Source organism: Halichoerus grypus, chromosome 2 (assembly GCF_964656455.1).
Source record: "Halichoerus grypus chromosome 2, mHalGry1.hap1.1, whole genome shotgun sequence".
NCBI lineage: Eukaryota > Metazoa > Chordata > Mammalia > Carnivora > Phocidae > Halichoerus > Halichoerus grypus.
Genome location: NC_135713.1, coordinates 125821301 through 125833640, shown reverse-complemented (window position 1 = coordinate 125833640; position 12340 = coordinate 125821301).

Genomic DNA, 12340 nt, shown 5'->3' with positions numbered 1-12340 from the left:
GAGTCTACTTCTCCCTCTGCCTGCCACTCTCCCCACTTGTGCTCTCTCTCTCTGTGTCAAATAAATAAATAAAATCTTTTTTAAAAAAATTAAATCTTAAAAAAATAAAAAGACTATAAAGCCCTTAATGTCAGAATAGAGAGAGAGACAGACACACAGAGAGACAGAGACAGAGATCAATGCTGAACTGACCACCCTAGACCATACCTGCTCTTTCCTTTTTTCCTCCATAAGCAAGAAATCTGTCACAAATGCCATTTTCCCCGCGTTACAACTCTCTGAGATCTGCCCTAAATTATTTTTTTAAGATTATTTATTTATTTGAGAGAGAGAGAGAACAAGCCGTGGGCAGAGGGAGAGAGTGAGAGAAGCAGACTCCCTGCTGAGCAGGAAGCCTGGTGCAGGGCTTGATCCCAGGACCCAGAGATCATGAGCTGAGCCGAAGGTGGACACTGAACCGACTGAGCCACCCAGGCGCCCCCTAAATTATCTTTAAAATGATCTTTTTTTCCCTAGTTGGGCATGTTTCAAAATGTCTGCTTCTAGTAGTCCCAGCTGATGGCTGTGAGAAGGAACAACCCAAATTACAACTGATTTCCTTCTCTTGGGATGTGTTCACTTCACTAGGGGAATTTACACCTACTCCCCAAGCCCCAAATTTCTTTTTCTTTCTTCTTCTTCTTCCCCTGCCCCTTCTTCATCTTCTTCCTCTTCTCTCTTCCTCTCTCCTCCTCCTCCTCCTCCTTCTCCACCCTTTCTACTTCCTTCCCCTTCCCTCCAGTGCTACTATGGTCAAAACTACTGAAGGAGTAAGAGTTACCCGTGGGGACACAAAGGTGAATGCAACCACCATTTCTCACGTGAAGCAAAGTGTTATTTCTCATGGCAGCATTTTCATGTCTTCCTTATACATGCAGGAGAAGTTCATATATGTTACACACACACACACACATACAGTGATCCCACAGTTAAATAAATAAAATAACTGTATGAATGCTGAGTTTCACACAGGGAAAAAAATGATTTCTGTAGAAGTTCTCAGATCTTTTGATAAGCTAATATGCATTGCCACTATCTGAGAGGTAAAGGGAATGAATATGCAGCTCTCCTCAAATTTGGGTGACCACCCCTCTGTTCCCAACCCACGTACACATCCAGCACCACAGTGAACTTGAACATGACAGACTTCACTATTGCTTGTCTTTTACATTTGTTTATAGTTTCTTTTGCCATGCAAAAGTTTAAAATGTTAGTGTTGTAAGGTTTACCTATTGTTTCCTTTATGGTTTTCACCATAAAACCTCTTTTTAAAAAATCCTTCCCTCTCTCAAATTCATAAAGATATTCCCTTTGTATTTTCTTACAAAGTGTTTTTAAAATTTTTGTCACATTTAGGGCCATCAGTGATTTGTTCACAGTCTGGATTTCTATATGCATATGTGTAGGTAAGTGCATCAGTTAGGATTTGGTTCCGTTGTTTCCTTAAGATAGAAGTTTCTCTTTTTTTTTAAGATTTTATTTATTTATTTGTCAGAGAGAGAGAGAGTGTGTGTGCACAAGCAGGGGGAGTGGCAGGCAGAGGGAGAAGCAGGTTCCCCACTGAGCAGGGAGCCTGATGTGAGACTCGATCCCAGGATCCCCGGACCACGACCCGAGCCGAAGACAGACACTTAACTGACTGAGCCACAGAGGCGTCACAAGATAAAAGTTTCTTTCTTGTTCACATTATCCACAAAGGCAGTCTAAGTGATGTGACATTCTATACGCACCTTCTGTGTCCCTTTGCTTTGAAAGGTCTTGACCTCATGCTCCCATATAGAGATATCTGCATTCCAGGCAGCAGGAAGGGATGAAGGTGATAAAAAGAAAATGAGCAAGTACTCTCCAACGAGGCACAAGCTGCCTCATGGTACGTCTGCTTACATCCTATCAGCCAGAACCCCAGCTGGGAAGTGGGGTCTATATTCTGGCCACCATGTATACGCTAAAAATTCCATAAAATGTTAAGAGAGTAGACACTGGGAAATAGCAGTCCTCTCTGCCATGTCTGTTTTTTCGACTATTTATTCCGTTCCAGTGAGGTGCCTGAGAAAACTTTGTTTCTAATATTTAAATTTTTTTATTCATAGATGTATCGGAAAATTAAAATATTAAAAAGTGACAAGCAAGAAAATAATCAGCTGTATACGACCTTTCAGAACTGACCACAGAAATGACCATTACATCACATTATTCCAGAAAGCTTTCTGTGCATAAAGATAGGAGGAAAGGTCACAGAGATACTTCATAAGAATTGGACCATAATACAGATGCTATTTTAATTCAAAGTATTCCATTTAATTTTACTTGAAATTGAAGGAAGAGTTGACCTTCAAGTAATGTTTCTTGACCACAAGAGACATTAGTTGTTGAAAGGTACCTCTGAGGGTAAACAAAAATGGTGAAAAACATTAAGATATTCAGTCTTTTTTTTTAAATGATACATTTGAATTGTGTGTGTGCGTGTGTGCAGACGTGTGCGGGCCCTGGAAGACATCTTAGCTCTCATGATTCTTTTGGTTTTTCCATCTCCCTTAACCCTGCCTCCTGTTTGTTACTTATTGTCATTACATTGTACAGGTTTATGAGAAACATATTCTGTTCTGTAAAAACATAATTGCATAGTTACTTGGTATACATTCTAGATTTAAATGAATTCTAAGCCTTTTATCAAGGCTTCTCCATTTGCAAACTCTTCATTTCAATTCAGCTCTTCATGGACTGAGTTTCATCATTATGCCGTTTTATCGAGAAGGGTTTTGAATGTTTAAGAATGTCTGTCTGTTGTCTTTACACTGGAACCAGATCTTGGCTGGTTCTGGCCTGTATAACATTCTTGGGTCTCACCTTCCTTCCCATAGAATACGGTAGGTGTTTCCCTTTATTCTCTGGAAGAAATCTGAGACAAGTCTGAATTTTCCCCCTTGTAGGTGACCCTTTTTTCCTGCTTGCATGCCTAAAGAAGTCTCTTTCCAACATTTTTTTTTTTTTTTAGTTCAATAATTTAACTAAGACATGTCTTGGTATTAAACCTTCTGAATCAAGCTTTTCTGGATCATAATGGGTCTTTCAGTCAGCAGTTTACATTTTTTCTGCATTTGACATTCTCTTTTGGCTCTATTTTTTATTTTCCTTCTTCAGGAATACCAATTAATCCTTATATTGGATCATCTTTGTATGTATTCCATTTCTATTAATTCTAATTTCTCAAATCTCTTTACTTAGTTTAGCTGCCCAATTCAGTAATGTGAGTTCAGTGTGGTTAGTTGCTCTCTCTCTCTCTCTCTCTCAAATAAATAAATACATCTTTAAAACAAAACCATAAAACAGTGTTAGCTGTCACTGGCTTTCTTGTTAGTTCTAAGTTATTTCTTCATTCTATCATGATGCTGTTTTTGTCCTCAGTTTGTTTCTTTGCTATCGATTCTCCTTTAATCATCCCATCTTTGAGCTTTCGATTATTAAATTCATGTTCTAATTAAGTTGTTTTCTTTTTTTTTTAAGAGATTTCTGAATTCTTTTTTTTTTTTTAAGGGTTTTATTTATTTATTTGAGAGAGAGAGAATGAGAGAGAGCACATGAGAGGGGGGAGGGTCAGAGGGAGAAGCACACTCCCTGCAGAGCAGGGAGCCCGATGTGGGACTCGATCCAGGGACTCCAGGATCATGACCTGAGCCGAAGGCAGTCGCTTAACCAACTGAGCCACCCAGGCGCCCTAATTAAGTTGTTTTCTATGTGAAGCAATTGAAAGCAATTTTCTTTGACCGGGGGCGGGGCGTGGTGTGGGGTGAGGAGCCTTGTCTTTTGCCTATGGTTTTCCCTCTACTTCTCATTAATTATGTGCTGCCATGTGTTTGCATCCATTTCTTTTCATCTTGATTTGGTGGCTCTGTCCAGACCTACTTTATGCTGCTGTAACATGATGGCAGGAGAGAGGAGCTCATTGACTATCTCCTCACTATTTGACATCAGTCTGTTTTTCCCTCTGAGCTAAGTGAGAGGCAGGGTATTTGGACTTTGTACACTTTTTGGTAGTCAGGTGTGGAGGAAGGGAAAGAGGAGAGCTCAACCAAAGCAGAGTGCTGCAGCCTTTGTTGGAATGCATGTGTTTGCTCCCGTCCTGAGGTTCTGATTAATGTCCTGCACAAGGCTCAGGTCACCTGATTGGGGATGGAAAGGAGGATACTATACACCTTTTGCAAGGAAAGGGGAGAACCCGGGCTTTGCATCAATTTCTGAAGTGGGAGTGTTGTTCTAGGGGTTTTCTTTCTATCAACTGAGTCAGCTCCACGGGTCATGTCCTTGCTTCCCCTATTTCTCCTCAGCACACTTTTTAATATGGTTCATTCAAAAGAGGAAGAATATAAGGGCATGAGTCACATCTGTTTCCTTTCAGATTCAGGAGCACTAAGGAGAATGTTCAGGATTTTGTCCATTTCTGGGCGTTCAAGACAGGGGAGGGAGCAGAGATGTGCTATGCCATGCCGTGTCATTCCAGAATCTTCTGTATCTTTCTTTGGATGCCAAATTTGAAGTTTATTGTATTGGTTGCTGATAATAAATTTCCCCTGTGGTTTTGTCTACTTTCTTTTGTTAGGAATTGAGAAAGAGAAATGCTATGAGGAAGCTTTAATCCACTATCTATATCTAGAAGTGTCTGCACACATTTTTAAAAACAGTGTTTGCTGGGCACCTGGGTGGCTCAGTCAGTTAAGCATCTGACTCTTGGCTTTGGCTCAGGTCATGATCTCAGGGTCATGACATTGAGCCCTGCATCGGGGCTCCATGCTCAGTGGGGAGTCTGCTTGGGATGCTCTCCCTCTCCCTCTGCCCCTCCCCCTGTTTGTGTGCTCTCTCTCTCTCTTTCTCAAATAAATAAATACATCTTTAAAACAAAACCATACAACAGTGTTAGCTGTCACTGGCTTTTCTACATCTGACCGAATTAATGGCTGCGAAACAATGTGAAGCCAAGAGCAGATCCAAGAAGCTGACTGGGTCCTAGGCAGTGAGCTCACAAGTCCCGAGATGTCCCAGGCAGGCAAATGCTCCCATTTCATAAGACATGACTCTTAAAAGGAGATTTAAGAACTGTAGTCAAGCACCAGGACTGCCAGGTTGAAACCTAGACCAGGAGTCCCAGCCTGATGGAAAAGCCATCCTGGAGAGAAGGGACCATGTCGACTCCTCCTTCCAGAAAGATTGGCCAAAGTTTGCATCAAAGCTGGATGTAGGAGCCGTGTGGCACAAGGGGAGCACCCAGCAGAAAGCAGCCCTTCCCTAGCCTCCTGGGTTTCCACAGTGGGAACTGCATTCTGCAGACAGGACAAGAAGCATTTCAAAACTTGGGCCTCCCTGCCTTCCGCCAGAACATCTGTCACGGACGTCCCGTACACAAAGTACTCCAAATACCTTGAAAAGCCTTGGAGGTGAGCATCTTTGCCTCCCCTAGAGGCTCCCCTAGAGCACGGGTCCCTGGGTCCCCTGGGAGAGCCCCGAGACTGTGGTTTGCAGGGACACATGCAGGTTTTAGAAGGCCTGAAGCTTCTAGAATTTGGAAGGCTTTCTTCGAGAAAGAGAATACACAATTATAAATACAAGATTAGGTATGGAAATAATTATTTCTTTAGAATGAGAAAAGAACGGAACTTGGAAAAGACCCACGTAAGTGAGAGGCCTGGAAATTTAAGTTTCGTGTGTTTCAGGGGGTCCAGGATGCCCTCAGTAAATGGGCCGCAGGGACACCCGCAGGTCCCCAGTCCCAGTCTGTAGGGACTCCTGAAGCAATCCCTGTGGTCCAGAGCTGCCCGCTGGGGAGGAGAGCCCACTCCAAACCTGGCTCGGAGGGCCTGAGGACAGGGCTTGATACCAACTTTACAAAGGGCTTCATGGGACTTGTCAGAAGATCCTGCTCACAGCTCTGCCCACCCCCTCATCTCCTAACAGTCTCAGGGAATCCCAGCCTCCCTGAGATGGAAGCATTTCTCCTCCCCCAAGGTAGTTGTGACCAAAGAGGATCCTCTGGAAAAAAATACGTCAGTTGTCCAATAACCAGAGAGCTATGGCCTGTAGACGTGAAGGACTTATAATGCTCACATGGGGGAGAGACCAGGTGATGGGCAGCAGGCTGGCCAGCCTTTTTCAGCATGGCCTCCATCCCTGAAGGTTGAACAGGTGAGATGCAAGCAGGTGAGAGGAAGCCCCATCTGGCGACACACTAGACAGGGATGAGAAGTTGAAATGTTGTGCTTGTTTGGGAAAATGTGACCTTAAAAGAGCATAAGGGAAATGGAGAGAAGACAAATGCTTCCTGCTGGCCAAGGGACTCAAGGAAGCAAGCCATGAGGAAAGGAGACAGTTAACTGGGGAGAAGCAAATCAGCATACCGAGGGATGGTTTTCAACCTGGGCCCAAGCGTGGGAAGGGGCAGGGGCCCCTTGGAGGGGCTGGACCGCTCCCCCACCGCAGACCACTCCATTCCCTCTGCCCTACATAGTGGGCTTTCACTTCAATGAAGGGTTCCTCTGCGATGGAAAATAAGCCTGAAAGCCACACCTGTGGGGGGAATCCATTCAGACAGACAAACTGGGTCTGGAAAGGACTGCTGCTAGAAGGAATCCTGAGAAACCAGTGAGTCTGAGTCAAGATAGCTGAGAGGTAAGGTTTTCCCTGGAACCAAAGGGTTGGCCAGGGAGACTGGAGGAATGATTTCAAGGGACCTGAGAGAAATTACTCTAACTTGAATTCAAAATAGAAATAAAAACAGATTAGCAATAAGGAACATACACACAAGGATAAGGCCAGCCGACTGAGGAATGAAGACAGAACCTGGTCAATGTACAGAACACAATCTAGATGAACTGATGGACCAGAGGCCAAGGCCCCATAATTCGCCTGCTTGGTTCATATTACTGCTTTACTAAGGATTCCTCCCCTGCTTGGACAAGACAGAAGCTCTTGGGAAAGCAGACAAAAGTTTGAGGGGACACTCCTCCATTCCTTCGTGTGTGATAGAACTTCTGCTACAGGACTCAGGGCCCATGGGTCCAGGCCCTGCACGGGTAGGATGGTGGCATAATCAGAATAATGACCGCCCCAAAGACAGCCCTGCCCTAATCCCACAACCTGTGAATATGTTCCCCTACAAGGCAAAAGGGATTTTGCAAATGTGATTAAGTTAAGGACCTTGAGACAGAGAAATTATCTTGGATTATCCAGAAGGGCCCAATGTAATCATGAGTCTTGCAAGAGGGATCAGGAGCATCAGAGAAGGAGATGTAGCAATGGAAGCAGAGCTCAGAATGATGCAGCCACAAGGCAAGGAATTCGGGCAGCTTCTAGAACTGGGAAAGGCTGGGAGATATGCTCCACCCGATAGCCTGCAAAAGGACCACACACAGCCCTGCCAGCACCTTAACGTTAGCCCAGGAAGACTGTGCTGGCCTGCTGACCTCTCGAACTGTACGACAGGTAATTTGCTAGTTGTGTAAAGCCCCATGTGGTAATTTTACAGTGGCAGTAGGAAACTTACATGGATGGCGTTGTGTCCAAGTGTGTGCACTCTGAGCTCAAGGTGTCTAGATTCCACTTCCAAGGCCACCATCTGCTGGTTGAGTGAGCTCAGGGAACTTGCCTTGAATTCTGTGACTCCGCGTCTTCATGGGCAAAACAAGGGTAGTAGTCATTTTGTGGTTATCATGTGCTTAGGACCATTCCTGACCCAGTAAACTTTCAATAAATGTAAGCTGTAGTTAATTTATTATTGTTATTATTGATATTATTATTATTATTATTAAATGATCGTCACAAGATTTATTTTCACTACCCTGCTTCCACCTTCCCAACCCTGGATTTAGGAATGAAGCTTGATCAGAAGACAAAGCATGATTTCAGAGTCACAGATATGAAGGCTGGGCACCAGTGCTGTTCATTCACTCATTCAACCAACTGTTTGTTGAGGTTCTATTATGTGCCAGCCACTGTTTGTTTGCTGAAGACACATGGAGGGAGGAAAGAAGACAAAAGATTTCTTCCCTACATTGCTTTTGCCTTTTGTCAGGGAAGAAAATCTTTCCCAGATGCCCCCTAAACATTCCCCCTGGAGTCTCATTGACCAGAGATGAGCCACATGCCCGCTCAGAAGTTCTGGGATTGCCAAAGACTGGCTCAGACGAATATAATGTGTATTGGCTGTATTACTGAGAATATTGAAGTCTGCTATAGAAGGCAAGAAAAATAAAAGACAGGCAAAATTCATAAAATGTGTTAAGTATAGACAGTAGTTGGTAACTTGCAAGACGTGCTAGACATAGAATAAATGAAACATATGGACGTTGAACATAGATTAAAAAGATACAAGAACATAAGAATGTTACTTATATACAGAAAGGGATGGAAAAACCAAGTTATAAGGTTAGGATCATGCTAATTCCAGATTGACAGGGATCATCCCCAGCTGGGGATGACCCCCCACCCCCTTGATGGCCCTCATTATGATCCCATTCTGGCCCCTTGTGTGCTCTTCCCTAGCTGCCCATGGGGTCATCCTCATGCTGTGATTGTAGTCAAGGGTACTTGCTCCATGTGTCTTTGATAGAGCATATGGTGGCTCCAGGAACCTTCTGTTTGCTGAGCGCCTTTGTTCAACCTCAACTCTGGTTCTCATGCCCACACTGTCAGTGGGGAAAGATGGTGGGAGGGAGGGAGAGGTGGGTGGAGAATGTGAACACCAGGGAACACAGGATTCAGGCCGTGGGCTCCTTCCACCATGCATACACCTTACCCGAAGTGGGTTCTCCTGCTCCAACTCTTTCCCCTTGCTTCTCGTTGCAAGCTTTAATTTGAATCCTTAAACTGAGTTATTCAACCATCTTAAATTGGTCTATAAGTCCTTCTGTTCATGACCTCTGAACAGCTTGCCTGATGGAGTAGCTAGAAGCTGCATCCCATCAAGATAATTTCCCACATGACAAACACTAATGATTTGTCCCTCAGGGCTGGAAGCATTGCTATCTGAACAAAACTGGAGTCCTGTCAGAAAGAAGGGGAGAATGGCTATTGGGAAGGTGCCTGAAGTCACAAGAGTTAGTCTGTCCTAAACTGATGGTTGCCAGAGGGGTGGGGGGGGTAGGGTGGAGGCCGAAACATGGGTGAAAGGTGGTGGGAGGTGCAGGCTCCTGGTTACGGAATGAAGAAGTCACAGGGATGAAAGGTATAGCACAGGGAATATAGCCAATGGTATTGAAATAGCGTTGTATGGTGAGCGATGCTTGTGACACTTGCGGTGAGCGCAGCATAACACACCGGGTTGTCAGATCACTATGTTGTATGCCTGAAACTACGGTAACACTGTATGTCAGCTACACTTTATTGGAAAAAATAAAATAAAATAAAATAAAATAGCCTGTTCTGACTCCAGGCCAAAGATTCATTTGAGATCAAAGAGTCCATTTTTCTGATAACTTGCAGATACGGGACTTTCCGAATTTGTTCTCATCTGTGAAGTCCTTCGTGGGGTGGAGGGGATGGACTGGCTGGCTTCTCAGGGTCCTGCTGGCCCACGCTAGTATGATTATAGAAGGTTCGGGACGGACTGAGGTCATTTAGTCCTTCGCAGAACAAAGATTTACTGAGCACGCTCTGTGTGCCGGGGGCATGAGGATAAGGCATGGTTACTGGACATGAAAACATAAACATTATTAATTATAACAATATATGGCCAAACTTGGCCACCCCTTTAAGGATCTGCCCTCAGCAAAGCCAAATGTGTTGGGAGTCCAATCAAAAGGTACAGCAGCAGCATTATTAAGCCCAAATCCTGAGCCACCTTGTGCCAGCAACCTGCTGTGGTCTGTCCCCGCCAACCTCCGCCTTGTCCCCTGATACCTGTCTCACCCTCCTCGCCTGCCTGTGCTGGGTTCTCCATTGGCCTCCAGAACCTGGGGGTTCTGGGTCCCAGCTAACACCGCGGTTCCTTCTCTCTGCGGCTCTGCAATCCTGCGGAAAGCCTGCTGGCGGGTACCTGATGTCCCAGCCCGGCTCTCGCCCTCCCAGTGAGTGCTCCACGCTGGCTGACCCGCCCGGCCCAGGCTTCCCAGGGGGACTCACAGAACCCGGGCCGGGGAAGCCAGAGGAGGAGGCAAGGAGGGAGAGGGAAGGAGAAGGCTTCCCCAGGGATGACATTTGGGCTGAGGCTTACACACTAATTTGCTCTGGTCACAGCGGCTACAAACACAAAGGATAAGCCCACCCAAGGCAGAAACCCTCTCTAGGAATGAAGCCAGGGCCTCGGGGAGTGACATTAACTCTTCCAGGCCTCCACTGAGAGAATGACAGCAGGTCAACTCACAGTACAAAAAACCCATCTGCTTTCTCGGCATGCTCCTGCACCGCCCGGAGTTGCATGAGAGAAAAAAAAAAGTATCACAGCCATGCTGCGTGACAGCACCACCTCCCGATGTTTCCATGCTCAGCAGACCTCCCAGAGTTGCTTAGAAATTCTAAGCTTGCTCCTAGCCACTGCCCTGGCCCATTTCCCATGCCACTGCTCCAAATATTTGTCACTCTCCCCACTCCCCGCCCTGTCTCCACCCCTTCCACGCTCAGCTGAGGACTTGACCTCTTTTCTACGAAGAAAATCCATGTATTCAGTCAACAAACATCAACGAAGGGCCTACTGTGTGCTGCAGCCACAGGGATAAAGCAGGAGTGGTTCTTGCCCTCACAGGAGAGTCAGAGAAATCCAGACGGAAATCCAGACAGGCAAGACGCAGAGGCCAACAGGCTGTGTTGAAACTGAAGTGGCTAGGTATGGGCCAGCTTCGAGAGCCCTGAGCCCTGAGCCCTAGCCGCGCTGGCCACCGCTCACCGAGCCCAACGCCGGGGCCCAGCAGCACCCCCTGGACCTCCGACCCTCTGGGCTCCAGGATGTCGTGCCCCAGCTCTTCCTCCGGGCATTCCCTGTTAGCGTGTCTGTTGTTCCTTCCTTTCCCCACAGCTTAAATCTCTCATTCCCCTCCTCCTTCCACCCTCTCATGGAGGCTCCCTGAAGATAGCAAGCCTTGTCTTCACCCGCTGCCCGCTCACAGCCCTTTCTTGTCTCTCTCCTCCCCTTTCCTGTCCAACCTCTTGGAAGAGCAGTCTACTTTTCAACTCATGTGTCTGTGTCTTTTGTCAGCCTGTCCTTTGTCTCCAGAAATCCAGGAAACTGTTCTTGTTGAGGCCACCGATGACCTCTCATTGGCCAAACGCAGTGGCTTCTTTTCCATTCCGGTCCTACTCCGCCCACACCGCTTTCTCTCTTGTGGTCTACATACTCATCGAGTGGAAGAGCCAAATACATCCGAAGTTTAGAAAAAGGAAAGACTGGGAGACCCGTGTCCCAGCCTGCCACTCCACTCCCATGCATGTCTTTCCAGATATTTGTCCACACATAAACAAAAGTAGAATTTATATACTGGGTTAAGAGATTGGATTTAAAAAAAAAAAAAAAAGAGGGACACCTGGGTGGCTCAGTCGGTTAAGCATCTGCCTTCAGCTCAGGTCATGATCTCGGGGTCCTAGGATCGAGTCCTGCATCGGGCTCCCTGCTCAGCGGGGAGCCTGCTTCTCCCTCTCCCTCTGCCTGCACCTCCCCCAGCTTCCGTGCTCTCTGTCAAATAAATAAATAAAATCGTTAAAAATAAAAATAAAATTTAAAAAAAGAAAAACATGAAAAACTATACATCCCCTTATACACGCTCCACCCCAGCACCTGATTTCCAGCAACAAGGCTTGTGGGGAATGTGTTTAGCCCCTGCCACCTCACAAGAGCCACGCTCCTGGATATCTCCCCTGCATCAGACTGTGAGTCTATCAGGACTGTGGCTGGAGTCTCTGGCGTGATGAGGTTTCTGGTCCACAGAAATGTTTGTCTTGCTTGAGTGCACCTCCAACTCTTGAATTTTCTCCTTCTACACTCTACGTACTGTTGCCTCGGGGCTTCCAAGCATGAACTTCCAATCCCAGTTCTCTTGCTCAGTGAGTGATTCTGTTGAAGCACAAGTTAGATCCTGTCACTTCCACGCTCCTAAACCTGCAATGGCTCCCACCTCCCTCACAGTAAAGCCTCGGTCTTTATCGTGGCTGGCAAGGCGGTACATAATATAAGCCCCGTTGCTCCTCTGAACCCTTCTCTCGTTCCTTCCACTCTAGCCCTTGGAGCACTCCCAACACACAGTCCTCTTCCTACCTGGTATGTTCTTCCCCAGATATCCACATGGCTCACTCCCTCAATCTCTGAGTTTTTTCTCAAAAGTCACCT